The sequence below is a fragment of the Papaver somniferum genome, chromosome 2 (assembly GCF_003573695.1).
Source record: "Papaver somniferum cultivar HN1 chromosome 2, ASM357369v1, whole genome shotgun sequence".
Classification (NCBI taxonomy): Eukaryota; Viridiplantae; Streptophyta; class Magnoliopsida; order Ranunculales; family Papaveraceae; genus Papaver; species Papaver somniferum.
Window position 1 is genome coordinate 12,638,605 of NC_039359.1, and position 15,707 is coordinate 12,654,311.

At 41.1% G+C, this 15,707-nt stretch overlaps 1 pseudogene; it reads left to right on the plus strand.

The window, feature by feature from the left end:
- The first annotated feature begins 10,018 nt into the window (after positions 1–10,018).
- Positions 10,019–14,067, plus strand: LOC113346931 (annotated as a pseudogene).
- The last annotated feature ends 1,640 nt before the right edge of the window (positions 14,068–15,707 follow it).

Genomic DNA, 15,707 nt, shown 5'->3' on the forward strand with positions numbered 1-15,707 from the left:
ACGGGTGTCCCTTTAGCAATTTGGGCTGAAGTAGTAATTCTTGGGTGGAAATAGTAATTTTTCTGGGTTCCTCCGGGACATTTCTGGGACGTTTCTGGGACATTTCTGGGGTGCCTTTAGTACTTTTCTCCGGGGTGTAAATCATCACTTTTATGTTGTTGTTGTATTGAAAGTGGTAGTTAAAGTTCGTTGCTCGGACTTGTAAAGATTTAAAAATAAAAATATATACACAATATTTGTCACAATGGGCGAGAGGTACTGGGACTAATGGTTCGGCCAATTTTCATAACATAGGGCTCAATGATTTATTTTCAACAATAATTGCTCAAAACATAAATTATATGGACTCTTATTTTGCCAAAGTAGATTTTCAAAACATTGATTGTAAGTCCTAAGCATGATGTATCAAAACACCTAAGCCAAGCATACATCATCAAATTAAATAACAACCAATTAATTCAAATCATATTTCAATTTTAAATTAATGCAAAAGTCTTAAAAAGAATTAATGAAATTACCCCAAGTATGAAGTTTGGCCTCCTCCGTCGTCCCAGTGTTGGGTTTTAGCTCATCATAGTAAAAATGCTCTCAAAATAATTATTTATTGCTCAAAAAGTGGTTTACAAATGATGAAAAGGTGTAAAACAATTGAACAGAAAAATCGCAACAGAAATAACTGTTGCAAAGGCGCTGTTCAACTGTTACAAGAAGAACGATAAATGATAACTGTTGTTGTACGACGAACTACGACCCACGAGTGTGCGTCTTAGACACTGTTGATAAACGACTACTGTTGCGAGTCCGTTCTTCGGGTTCTTCATCTTCATCAATGGCGGCAGCAGCAGCAGAGAGAAATCATGGTTCTCGATTTTGCAGCGTTCCTTCTCTCCTCCCAACTCTCGACAGCCTTCTACTCGACCCAAGGGGTCCTTTTATACCCTCCAGAAGCCTTTAATCCCTCTCATTAACTCGTATAAATCTTCATAACTCGGAATATTTTTTTTATTTTCTTGAGCAAAAGTTTCCTGAATTAGATTCTTCACGCGTTAGATATCCCCCAGCACGTTCCAAATCATCTAGTCATCTAATCGTGAGTTCTGGGAGGATCAATGTTGCTCGAACCCTCACACATTGATCCTCCCAGAACTCACGATTATCCCTTTCATGCACGTGCAGCTCAGTTTTCTGCCCGTGACTTCCCTATCTAATCCTAGAAAAATTCGATCGACCAGAGCGCAACCAATAGATTTATACATGTCCCAGGAACAATCCCACCAAGTTTCATCCATTGAATCTCTTTGTAGATCGTTCAAAAATCGAAACAAAAATCTGCCAGAACCTGTTCTTGGTTTCCCGCCATTTCTCAAAATTTGAATTTTTGAGAACAAAATGTCCTCCCCCAAATCCTGTACGGGTGTCCCTTTAGCAATTTGGGCTGAAATAATAATTCTTGGGTGGAAATAGTAATTTTTCTGGGTTCCTCCGGGACATTTCTGGGACGTTTCCGGGACATTTCTGGGGTGCCTTTAGTACTTTTCTCCGGGGTGTAAATCATCACTTTTTGAGCAACTCTTTCCATACAAGGGTATTTTCTCCAAAAACACCTAAACAAACATAAAAACACCATAATGAGAACAAATGGGTACTAATAAAATACATAAAAGAGATCAAAATAGACACATAAATGCGTCTATCACTTGGTTCCAAGTGGCATCCTTCGAACCATCTTCCGAATCTTGGACTATCGTGTGGAATGGGATGTGGTGAGCAGTCCCCAGTTATGCTTCTGTTAGATCCGATGGCTTGGACGAATATGTGAATGTATCTTTGTGGCGTGCATTTGGAGTCTTCGGTGCACATGTACGGATTCATGTTGAGAAATTCCTGCGGTTCGTAAAACTTGGACAGTGATGATGTTGAAATCAGAAATAACCTGGTTGAGGGGAGTGAAAGCGTCCCATGTTGGTAGTCCCCATTTGTAGCCTACTTTCATTGCATCGCCTTGAATCCACGTCAACGAGATTTGATATAAGCTTATCGTACTCTTCTGGATGTGACGCTGGGGTGATCAGAATATCACATGATGAAATATCCTGGATAGTGAAGTGGTAGGAATGAGAGAGTTATGTTGTTTATCATGGCTCCCTCTGTTTCTTCAAGAAAACTTTTCAGCCGTGTCTCTGGAGTTATCTCATGAGTCTTTGATGGTCGTCAGGATGGACCGCGATGAGCAGTCCCCAGTCGCATTTTTCTTCAGTTTCTGAAGTTGTTTTCCTCTGAGAAGGCTTGAAATCCTCAGCGGCCTTGTAAAGTGTTGAAGGCGTCTTCTGGACAGATAGGTGATGATTTTCTTGCGCTGCACCCTTGAAGAGTAGATGACCTTATTGTGGCTATGACCTTTTGGTTGAACATGTCTTCTGAGCTTTGACGGTGAGGGATTCCGTGTATATCCTTAGTCCCCGAGTATGGTTTACATGTTTCCATCTTGTATGGTCACTGGGTTGACCATGAGAAATACATCACCATCGTGCGTTCGTACAGGTGATTTTGTTACTTCTTCCACGTGGAACTTAAAATATGGAGGAGTACATGTTACTTTTGTAGTGATTACTGCTGTGGTGAAGCTCTGGCTAGTATCAACAAATGAGTGGCAACAGTTCTTGGTAGCAGATGTAATCAGAAGAGACTACATTGTCGTGGTAACAAAGTAGGTTGGCTGGAATTGTATGGGCATCCATGGAAGTAAAAGGATTGGATGGACGCGTAGGAGAGCAAACTTTCCATGATCACGAGTTTTGGCGAGATGGATCAAAAGGCGGTCATGACTACGAAGGTTGGATGGCTGTGATCATGATCCTTGACATGGAGAGCGTGGTAGTAAGACCCTTTGCAGGAAGAAACGACGTTGAAGCAGCTTCGGCTCTTGGAAAAGATGTTGAAACTTAAGGAGCCAAACGCTGAAGCTTCGACTTCGGATTCTGGAGAAGCTTATGAAGAGAACGCTGAAGCGGAGCGGCTGCTTGAGCGAGCGTTGAAGCAGAGCGGATGTCGAAGCAAACGTTGAAGTGGAGCCGCTTCTGAAGGACATTGAAGTGAAGCTGATGTTGGAGCGAACGTTGAAGCGGAGCAGTTATGTTAATCAGTGTGCTGTCAAACTGGACACCCTTCAAGCGAACAATGGTTATGAGTCCCCAGTTCCATCTATCAATCGTGCTTTCTAGGAGAGGTTGGGGTTTGGGAACGACTTCTCTGGTTGGAAACAACTGCTTCTCTGATGCAGTGCGGTTGAGGGCTGCGAATATGTCTTGACGCTGTGCTTACAGAATCTTACATAAGTATTTCATCATAGACTGCACGATTTTGTGGCGAAGTTCCCGGAAATCATGCAGCTCCTGACAGGAAGAGAGCCTTTGTGAACTCAGGAGGGTTGCTGATTTTCTTTGCTTCGATTTTTGAGAAGTCGTTCATGATCTTTACGTGTGATGAAATTAGATTGCTGATTCCCTTCTACTGGGCGTTCAAAAGGCAATGCTGGAAGGATGCAAGCTACTTGAACTGGAAAGATGCAAGCTGTTAGCGCTGGATCGGCTTGGAATGGGCGCTGGCTTGGATTTGGTATGGTGCAGACTGTTGGCTGGGCATGGCGCGGACTGTTGGCTTGGTACGGCGTTGGCTTGGCGTGCTGCAGACTTGTTCTTGCGGGCCCAGTTGTCTCTTTCCATACGTAGCTCAAATAGGAAATCATTTCCTTATTCAAATTCCAAAAGTGTTATGCGTATGAAAGGGGTTGGCTCTCCTTTTTATCTCGTATCTTTGTTCTCACGTCCTGGTGTTAGAGGTAGCAATAAAGTGGGCAAGCGTATTCCATCTATGTACTCCGACGTTTCTCTTTCAATTTTTTTCTTGTTTTGGGGCAAATCCTAGCCATAGGTATGCGTTCCATGAATTTGTAGAAATATTGTTCTTCTCTTCGAATATCACTGTAGTAGCGTCGTCTAACTCATGAATAGTGACTGGTAATCATTGTTATGCAAAGTAAGTACCTACGGGTAGGTGACTGATTCCACGAGGAACTGGGCGTTAGGGTTTCTATGAGATCCAAAAGTTGCAGGCCAAGGTGACCGAAGGTCCTTCTGCGGACGTGGTCAAACAACAAAAAGCGGAGGTCGAAAGGCTGTCCAAAGAGTTGGAGCTGAAACAGGCGGTCCTCCCAATGAAGAGAGACGCCTTCTTCGAGAAGAGCAAAACACCGTTGAATGGCTTCCTTTGAATGCACTTCTGTCTTCTGAAATTTTTCTGTTTTTTTTTTGTGAAAGGCAAATGAAACACCTGGATTTATGATTTTGATTTTCTGGATTTTTGGGTTGATAGACAAGTGTTACCCATGAGGGTTTTGGGTTATCATTCGGGATGAACTGTTTTAGGATCATTTGCCTCTACCTTCCTGACGTATGGGTCGAAGTATGAGATCGAGGATTGAAAATTGACATTGTAACCGAAAGACCAATCTCCCACTGTGGTCGCCAATTGTTTGAGGGTGAAAACAGTTTCAGCTGGTTTCGGTAATTTCGTGTGATGTGGGTGAGAAACAAATATAAACCCTAAACAATGTACTGCAAGGGAGTACTTTAGATTCGAGAGATCAATCTGTACAAGTCCGGCCTAAACCAAGAAATGGTCGTTCCAGACTTGCTTCGGTCACAAAGTGGAGGAGAAAGGTTGGTTTTGGGGAGGGAAGCGAAGAGAGTGTTGAGACCAGAATAGTTGATTCTGGAAGAGTAGTTGTTTTGTGACTTGTATCAGAAAGTGGGAAGCTTACAGATGGGAAAGCTAGCAAACGTTTTATGCTTGTTGTATGCTCCTGACCAAAACTTGTTGTTCTGTGGATATATGTAATGCCTATTTATACAAGTCGAAGTGAAACGTACTCTGGTCTCATTAAGAAATGGAAAACGGGTGAGTAAATGGGAGGAGGTGGTAACCGGTAACGCTTGGAATTTATGTTCCATAAAAGAAAGCGTTTCATCATTACTCCATGTATTTACTAACCGCCTCAACCTTATGACACTTTATAATAACGAGCATAGTGTACGCCGCACGATGTAAACCGCCAAACCAATACCCAATGGGCATCCCCCAGTTTGTGACATGTGTTGATGTCTCGAGTGTTTTTGCGGAAAACATGTAGCATGTTGTTGTTGTCTGGCAAGTTGAGCTCGGGAGACTTGCCGGCTCGGTGGTGACCTTCAACGGTCGAGATTTTGCATTTTAAGAGGAAGGTAGCCGTTGATTATTGCAACCTTTCGTTTGGTAGCCAGTGGCATGAAAGTATGATTAGTATGGCTTTAATATGTCCCAGTTTAGGCACGGCCAAAAGTGAGGGTTTTGGCTTTGTTTAGGCGCGACCAAACTAGGGCCAAAGGTTGCCATACGTTAGCTGGTAACCTTGGACGTCTAAGATCTGCATCTTAGATGAAAAAGTGGTCGTTAATTATTGCAGGCCTTAGTTTTGGTAGCCGCAGAGGGAAGGTCAGCATGGTATGGTGCGACAAGGTGGTTGGCATGCCATTGGCACATGTGGCATGACATGCCTTGGCGCGGTTTGGCGTGGCCAAAGCTATGGTTTTGGGCCAAAGGTTACCATGCGTTGTTTGGCGACCTTGGACGGCTAGAATTTGCATCTAGGATGGAAGGGTGGTCGTTGATCGTCGCACGCTTTCGTTTTGGTAGCCGCATAGGTAAGGCCGGCATGGTGTGGCGCGGCAAGGTGGTTGGCATGCCATTGGGCGGTTTGGCGTGGCCAAAACTAGGGTTTTGGGCCAAAGGTTACCATGCGTTGTTTGGCGATCTTGGACGGCTAGGATTTGCATATAGGATGGAAGGGTAGTCGTTGATCGTTGCAAGCCTTCGTTTTGGTAGCCGCATAGGGAAGGCCGGCATGGTGTGGCGCGACAAGTTGGTTGGCATGCCATTGGCATATGTGGCATGGCATGCCTTGGCGCGGTTTGGCGTGGCCAAAAATAGGGTTTTGGGCCAAAGGTTACCATGCGTTGTTTGGCGACCTTGGACGGCTAGGATGTGCATCCAGGATGGAAGGTTGGTCGTTGATCGTCGCACGCCTTCGTTTTGGTAGCCGCATGGGGAAGGCCGAAATGGTATGGCGCGGCAAGGTGATTGGCATACCATTGACACATGTGGCATGACATGCCTTGGCGCAGTTTGGCGTGGCCAAAACTAGGGTTTTGGGTCAAATGTTACCATGCGTTGTTTGGCGACTTTGGACGGCTAGGATTTGCATCTAGGATGGAAGGGTGGCCGTGGATCGTCGCACGCCTTCGTTTTGGTAGCCGCATAGGGAAGGCCGGCATGGTGTGGCGCGGCAAGGTGGTGGGCATGCCATTGGCACATTGGCATGGCATGCCTTGGCGCGGTTTGGCGTGGCCAAAAATAGGGTTTTGGGCCAAAGGTTACCATGCGTTGTTTGGCGACCTTGGACGGCTAGGATGTGCATCCAGGATGGAAGGTTGGTCGTTGATCGTCGCACGCCTTCGTTTTGGTAGCCGCATGGGGAAGGCCGGCATGGTATGGCGCGGCAAGGTGGTTGGCATGCCATTGGCACATGTGGCATTACATGCCTTGGCGCAGTTTGGCGTGGCCAAAACTAGGGTTTTGGGACAAAGGTTACCATGGGTTGTTTGGTGACCTTGAAGTCTAGGATTTGCATCTAGGATTGAAGGGTTGTCGTTGATCGCCGCACGCCTTTGTTTTGGTAGCCACATAGGGAAGGCCGGCATGGTGGGGCCAAGGCCAATGGCGCAGATGGCTTGGCATAGTGGAGCCAAGGGTTTGGTACGGACGTCTTGGCATGGTGGGTCCAAGACAAGGTGCGGTTGGCTTTTCATGTGGGGCCAAGGGTTTGGCATGCCATTGGCGCATGGTGCGGCTAGCATGGTTGGGGCCAAGGCAAGGCGCGGTTGGCTTGGCATGGTGGAGGCAAGGGTTTGGCATGCCATTGGCGCATGGTGCGGCTAGCATGGTTGGGGCAAAGACAAGGTGCGGTTGGCTTGGAATGGTGGGGGCAATGGTTTGGCATGCCATTGGCGCATGGTGCGGCTATCATGGTTGGGGCCAAGGCAAGGCGCGGTTGGATTGGCATGGTGGGGCCAAAGCTTTGGCATGCCATTGGCGCATGGTGCGGCTAGCATGGTTGGGGCCAAGGAAAGGTACGGTTGGCTTGGCATGGTGGGGACAAGGGTTTGGCATGCCATTGGCGCATGGTGAGGCTAGCATGGTTGGCATGCCTTGGCGCGGTAGACGTGGCTGGCATGGTTTGCCATTGACACAGTGGTGCGGCTGGCATGGTTGGAATGCCTTGGCGCGGAGATGTGGCTGGCATGGTTTTCCATTGGCACAATGGTGCGGATGATATGGTTGGCATGCCTTGGCGCGGAGATGTGGCTGTCATGGTTTTCCATTGGCACAGTGGTGCGGCTGGCATGGTTGGCATGCCTTGGCGCGGAGATGTGGCTGGCATGGTTTGCCATTGGCAAAGTGGTGCGGCTGGCATGGTTGGCATGCCTTGGCGTGGAGATGTGGATGGCATGGTTTTCCATTGGCACAGTGGTGCGGCTGGCATGGTTGGCATGCCTTGGCGCGGTAGCACGAGAATTAGAGTTTGGTATGTACGAAGATGATGGCGGTCAATACTAAGGATTCTGCCGTGGAACATGACACATGTATATAAAAAAAAGGTACCCTGGTAATTCTTATTGTAGGTATGTTGAATGATTCAATAAATGCGCTAGTGGTTGTAGTGACGTCATGTCAGATGTAAGGTTTTACGATTTTAACCCGAAGCTAAAAACCACCATCAACACTAGTATAGAAAGCTTTACCACTAGGTATCCCTATTTTTACCAGTGGTAGAACCCAACCATTCCTGATTGAATGCAGATATGTTAAAGTTCCAAGGTACTTCTGCAATTCCTGTCGAGTGCTTGATCACAAAGATCTAAATTGTCCATCTTGGAAACTAAAACAGATTGCAATTAAAGAATTTGCGTCTTCTAGCACTAAATATGTTCTCCCCGCAGTCTCAAAGCTAATGATGCCACCTCCACCAGTAAATAAGCAAGATGTTTCTACTTCTACTGCTATAACAAATACCATCATGCAGCAGACATAAATTGTGCCAGAAACTCAAATTGAATCACCTGCTGTCAATATGTGCAATAAAGGAAAAGCAAAGGATAATGATCAAATAATGAAAACTTCTACCAAGAAAGGTTTATCAAATACCTTTCAGATGGGACCTTTTGTCAACAAATCTACTGCTTTGAAAATCTTTAATGTCGGTCCGGTTCAACAATATGCGACTCAGTTGGATAATGGTCTACCAATTATCTTTAAACAGGTAACCACTCATAATGTTACTGTTCAAGATTCTATCTCTGAATCTGAACCGATTCCTAGCGAACCGATTTGTACAACAAACTCTTCAAGAAGGTTTAAGACTGCAGCTGTTCCAAACACCAATCATATTATCACTAGAGGAGCTCAAAACTCAACTGAGCTTGATGCCTTAGCAACTCTCAAAAGAAAGATCAATCCCAGGGAAGATTTGAGGAAACGTACTAGAGCTAACTCTAGCTTGGCTAGTCTAGTGGTTATCCCAGAAGAAATTGATACCACTAAACCTGATTATGCCCAGTTGTGTCCTCCAATTACCAAATTGGGGGAATTACATGCTATCAATCTTTCAAGATGTTCTCTCAATACCCAACCTTTAATTAATTCTTATAGGAGTTATAATGTACCTGCTAATAGTACCCCAAACAACAATGGTATCCGCAATAATTCTCATCTCAATGCTGCTACTTCTAATCTTGATTCTTCCGAAAATGCTTCTCAAAGTGGAGATGGTATTAGTGCTTCTCTTGGTCGTGGGTCTGACTCTACCACTCAGGTAAATTCTAATCCTTCATCCCCTCTGATTTATAATGCCAATAACAATATAAACCAATTCCCTGTCAATAACATCAACCTGATTGCTTGGAACATTAGAGGTTTTGTAAAAAAATCTACTAATAAGGAGCTTGGTTTACTATGTAGGAATATTAATCCTGATATCATCTTTCTTTCTGAAACAACAATGAGTAAAGACATGGCGGCTAGAAAACTCAAAAACATGGGTTTCCCTTGCAGTTTAATGTTTCTGTTGTTGGTAGAAGTGGTGGTCTTGTTCTAGCTTGGAAAAAGGAAATTCACCTCAACATTATTTCATCCAGCTTGAGGGGTATCTACGTTATTTCTACTGACATCATACATTCTTAGAATTGTCGTATTCATTTTGTGTATGGTGAACCTAATAGTAGTTTGAGACAAGCCTTTTGCAAACAACAATGTCGACAATCTACTGCCTCTTTAGATGAACCCATTTTCTTCATAGGAGATTTTAACACTCTTTTAGGAACTGAAGATAGAAATGGTAGTCTAGATGTTGATGATTCCAGTTTTGAACATCTTAGAAATTTCTGTTCTATGTTTAATTTACATGACCCTGGTTTTTCTGGACCTAGGTTCACTTGGTCCGATATGCAACAAGGTCCTGACCTAATCCTGAAAAGGTTAGATAAATGTCTTATAAACCAAACTTCTGAAGATCTCTGCGCTAAACTTTGTGTCAACAATCTCCCAAGGGACTCTTCTCACTACACCAAATTCAAGGATTAGTAACTAGATTTCGCAACATCTTAGCCTCTGTTGCGAATTTTCAGTTGCAAAAAATTTGCAACAGTTTGAATTTGTTATAAAGTCGCAACTGCTTGATTCTGTTACGTTTCGCAACATATTGAAGTTGTACGCGTGCCACTCGTGAGTGTGGCTACCCACACTTTTAAGCTGACTCGGTTTCAGCCCATTCAGGGATCAGTCAGCTTTAAAACTGACTCGGGCTTAGACATAAATCTCGGACAGAACTGAAGTCTCATTCTTATTCCTCTTCTCTCTCTATTTCTCTTCTCTTACAGCGTGTTCGGTTGGGAGAGTCTAATCCCTGGTAATCGGATTACAAGGTAATGCAACCAATTTTCCCAACCGAACAGAGTTGTCGGGCTCGGAATCAGATTATACGGGAATCGGATTCCCTTCAAATCCTTGAATTCCATTGCAGCGTATAATGAGTGGAATGGAAACAGATTCTCGGGAATCAATTATCATATCTTTAAAAATTACTCAAAAACCCTTGATGGTATATAAGATTCAATAATTTCAATCTAGATTCGAGAATTTTCGTTCTGCTATTTTGATGCATACAAAAGTTTAATAATGTCGTTGAGTCTTCTCGTTTGATTATGAATCTTCATTATCAGAAGTTATGGCTTCTGGTTTGATGGATTTAGTTTAGATTATTTCATAACCAGGAAATCCTTTTGATTTGGGGTATTAAAGACTTCTTGTGTGGTATACATCCATCTCCTGACGAGTTTAGTGGATTCTTCCAACCGAACACCTTTATCTATAATCAGTGAAGTGATTCCCTATAATTCGATTCTAGGAATCCAATTACAGGTAATTGGATTATTATACGACCGATTATCTCAATCGAATACGCTGTTAGGGGTCAACTTCTTCTTCTTGTTTGGAGACACACTGATGATGATGATTATCAAAACCCTTTATCTTCTTTGATCCCAAATCAAGGTTGAATGATTTATCGATTTCATAGATCTCAAATCCTAAATCAAGCCGACGAATTTATTAGGGTAATTATTTTTATTCCGAGAAAAAACTTATCAGGGTTTAGACTAACAAATCTCAGATCTCCTTCATGTTCTAAAGTAAGGGTTATGTCATCTCATAAGTTCTAGATTTGTAGAGTTTAATGGATTTTGGGTATAGTTCATTGTTGTTGTTTCTTTTTTTCTTTTCCGATTGATGAAGTTAGGGTTCTTCATCTCATCTTCGATTGATGGCTGTTCAGCTGCAGGAACACCCAGCTTCTTTCTATTCCACTTTAGAATTGTATCCAGGATTGAGAGAATTTGTTGTTGATTAGTATGGTTAGTATAATTTCTTAGATTGGATTCAGATTCAAATACTTGTGAAAATAATTCTGTATGCAAGTTTTCTGAATTGATGTTATTTCAGTTTCGCAATTGGTGAAAAAGGGTTTAGCTTGGTGGAAGAGCTACTTCATGGCCCCATGCTGATATTTGGATTTCAAGCTTACCTATGCTTGTAATTGAGCAGGTACTTATTTCTTTATATGCCATTTTCGTTGAACTTCAATTTTGGGTCAATATTCATATATGTGAAGCTGTAGTTGGTACTGGTGTTGACATATTTTCCTGATTTGATAATTTGATATAAATTGTAGTGCTCTTACTCAGTTTTTAGTGTAATGTATTCCATTCGCTTCTGTTGATGGGCTTTATCAGAGGCAGTCAAGCAGTCAAACATAGTGAAGAGAGTGCAGTTCGTAATCAAGAATTGAGTCTAAAATCAGTTGGAAGCTAGGGTTATGCAGCTTAATTAGAATGAAAGGAAAGGAAAGCTTGACGATGCAGAGAAACTTACAGTAATATACCAGTTTACATCTGCATATTATGTCTCAATTTGTTCAATTGTGTACATCTAAGTGCTGATTTTCTTTTAAAATTTTGTATCAAATGATAGAGCTAGAAATATGTCTGGTTTATAATTCTTTTGAAAACAATTACATTATTCGTAATCTTTTTGAAAACAATTACATTATTCGTAAGCCAACAATGATTCACTCTAGATCTCGAGCTCGTAGTAGGAATGAAGCTAAGGCCAAGGGTCGTCACTCTGATTATGGTAAGTTAACAAATTATTTCTGTTGTTGGTGTTGTGGTGTAAATGTTAGCTTTCTTATTTATTTATTAAATTCAATGACTGGTTCATATTATGTCTTGTATAAAGGTAGCAATGGGTTAATTTGGTAGTTTCTTTGTGAACAGGTAAAAGGAAGGGTACCAAATAAGCTAGGTTTCCTACCAAGGTATCTGGATGAGGAGGATGCGGATACTCGGGAGGTTGCTCTTTAAGTGCAGGGAGGAAGGGTTGCTCTGTGATATGTACTTGAGGGTAAAGGTAATGTTTTCAAGAACAAGCATGTATTGATGGAAAGTATTTACAATCCAAGGCAGAGAATGCCACAGAGAAGACTTTGTCTGACCAAATTAAGGCTAAGCGTGCTAAGAACAAGGCTAGTAGAGGAAGCATATATGCTGGGAGGGAGGAGCGTCTGGATGCGGTAAGATACTGATAAACTTGTTAATTTTCTGTTTTAAACTTGCTATCAGTGAACTGTTTGAGGTGAATGCTTATCTATTTTGAATAATGATCTTTATGGATTAACTACACTCGCTCAATCTCTCTTTTTCCCTCTCTCCCTTTATCTCGACTTTAGCAATTTACTGAATTCCCCGTCACATCCTGGAGGTCTTCTGTTTACAAAGTTCGAAAGCAACCAAACAGCTCTACTGGATTTTGTTTTTCTAGTAGATTTTAGTGTTTACTATGTCGCTTATATTTTTTGATAATCTTGATGAGTAATTGTGTAACACATTGATAATTTATTCCCAATAATGGCCTTAATCAATATTTCCTGATTATTAAAGTGAAAAGAGTCTTATGCTTCTGAATTACGGGGGGTTCATATTTGGACACCCTGGTATATGCAGGATAACTTTGGCAGGTGACAAGAGCGGAACAACGAAATCTCAAAGACAACGAAACAACTGGTTCGGCTTTTCCCAATCATAGTCACCCTACAATTACCTCAAGTATCTGTCCTAAATCCAACTCATGCAGAAGTTGAACGTTTTATTATATTGTTGCTTTAAGGCCTTTATGTATGTGGTTTAACCATATATTGAAACTCGGAAGATGTAGTCAAATGCTGTTAGACTGGACTGTATTTCACTTTACAATGGTGAGATCCTCCTCCTTTGTCCCTTTACCCCTTTCACTTATTATCCTGTCTGCTTGATTTCACCAAAACAAGACTGCATTTGCTTCATCATTAAGTTATGCACATATATGCTCCACGTAGCCCCATACTTCACGGTGTTTGCTTATTCAACTTGCAAATTCATTAGTCTAGAAAACCATACGAAAGATATTTTTCTTATTCCATGCAACTTATGCATCAAGCTAGAGTAAAATTATCTTTAAGATTATTTTTTGGTACATCGTTTTTCTTTGAGTTAGTTTTTTTTAATATTTACTTAGATAATATTTTTTCGATCAACATATTTAGTTACATAAATAATGTCTGAAATCCCTGTTTATGCTTCACTACGATTAGTGATAATGTATTTTATATCTCCACATTTCTAATGTATTTACACCTATCCTTTATTGACACATGACAGATGTATGGCTTACCACCAGAAGTAGAAGCTCTCCCTCCCATGCCAGAGGATGGTGGTCACTGGTCTGCATTGCATAATTGGTTGAGGCCAACACGTTCCTTTGTAGAATTTGTCATGTTTTCAAGATAGAATATAGATACGTCTTTGCTTCATCTCACTAAACATTTGGATGCCATATGCATGTGTGAATTGACAACTTTTTGTAACGAATCTGCAGGATGTACAAAGGCTGCAAAAATTTACCACCATAGAGCATGAATTATTTCTGAATTTGTACTAGGTAATCTTTACCTCATTATATTGCTGCCATGAACTAATTGTTATTGCTTAGCTTTAAGCTAACTTATATCTGACTTCTGTTTCTTAATTTTAAAAATCCATATACATGAACTCATTAAATTTGGTTGCAAGGTCATAGAGCTTTCACTATAGCCGTAGTTGATTTACAAACAAGCTTATTTTTACTGCAGGACAGTTGCTAGAAATGCTAAAACATGTCCAGTTTACAAGTTAGAGTAATTGATAGTCGTGGTCGAAGTTGCAAGAACCCCAGACTGCCAGACTTATCTCAAAAAGAGCTAAGTACCATACAATTTTCATTTTTTTCATGAGGATGTACAATGTGAGTTCTTTTTTCTTTAAATCATTTTGTAAGATTACCTTGATATGATACTGAATTCATAGATTTACCCAAATAATAATCCTTCATTTTGATTTTTGTGATGTTCTTCTTACTTCTTTAGTTTATGATTTCATGAATTGCCTAAGCTAAATGATGGTTTGTGTTTATGGTTCAATTTATGAAATGACCATGTATTGTTATGTCTCATAGAAACTTCTAGTTACATGCTTTGAATGTCTTGCCTAAGAACTGAAGAATTTCATTGTAATTATGCATGAAATTGTAGCAGGGGAATGGTTTCCAAATGACAGGGGAAATGAAGAACTAAAACCTGATTTAACAAAAAAATAGTGGCTTTGACCTGGTCAAAACCGCTATTTTTTTAATATTGCAAAAAACTTCGCAACCGCAGCAGGCTGTTGCGAGCGAAAATTCGCAACGGCTTATTAGCCGTTGCAAAATATTGCAACATCGACTTTCGTAACAGTTCGGCTCTGTTGCAACCCCTCTTTGCAACTGAATCACGTCGTTGCTAATCACTAAAAAAATGGTGTAGTGTATGATAATTTCCTAATGCATATAGGTTTTAATTATGAGGATATCTGTATGCCTAGACCTTTTCATTTTATGGCTATGTGGATTGAGGATCCTACTTGTAGAGATATCGTTGCTAATTCTTGGTATGTTATTGTGGTAGGATCCCCTGCCTACAAACTTAAAGCTATGTTGTTAAATACTAAGAAAGGTCTAAGGGACTGGAATAAATCTTCCTTTAGTAATATTCAATCTAATATATCTACCATTAGGAAAGATTTAGTTGAGATTCAAATCTCTAATCCCACAGATACCACCACTACTTCTAGACTCAAAGCTAGACTTGAGTAACTTTATAACCTTGAAGAGTTATACTGGAAAGATAAATTCAGGGAGGTTTGACTCATGGAAGGTGACAGAAATTCACCCTATTTCCATAGAGTTACTCTCTTTAGGAGGAAAATGAATGCTATTAGCTGGATTAAAAATTCCTTAAATACTATCCTAACTGATAGAGATAGAATTGGAATCTCTTTCATAGATTATTTTAAAAATTTATACTCTTCCCATCCTCAACAATTTCATGATGATATTCTGTCTGACCTTCCCATTAAGTTTTCAGCTGAGGACAACACTTTCTTTAATACGTCTCTATCCCCAGAGGAAATTAAGAATGTTGTTTTTCAAATGGGAGGAAAAAAAGCCCTGGATCAAATGGTTTACAGGTCTTTTTTACCAAAAGCATTGGGATATTGTGGGAGAAGCAGTCATTGATATGACTCAATTTTTTTTCAGAACTGGGCATATTGCCGAGGTTTCTAACCATACTAATATTTACCTTATTCCTAAAGTTCCTATTGCGGAGCTTGTTTCCCTGTACCGACCAATAGGTCTTTGTAACTTTATTTACAAAATTCTTTCCAAAACTATTGCCAACAGACTAAAACCTTTTATGAATAACATAATATCCCAAAATTAAAGTGCCTTTATACCAAAGAGGAGTATTTCTGATAATATTGTGCTTGCTAATGAGGCCATATATGCTGTCAATCATAATGAAAAAATTGAAGGCATAGCTTCCATCAAACTTGATATGTACAAGGCTTATGACAAGCTCGAGTAGGTTTTCTTAGAAAAGGTTTTAACTAAAA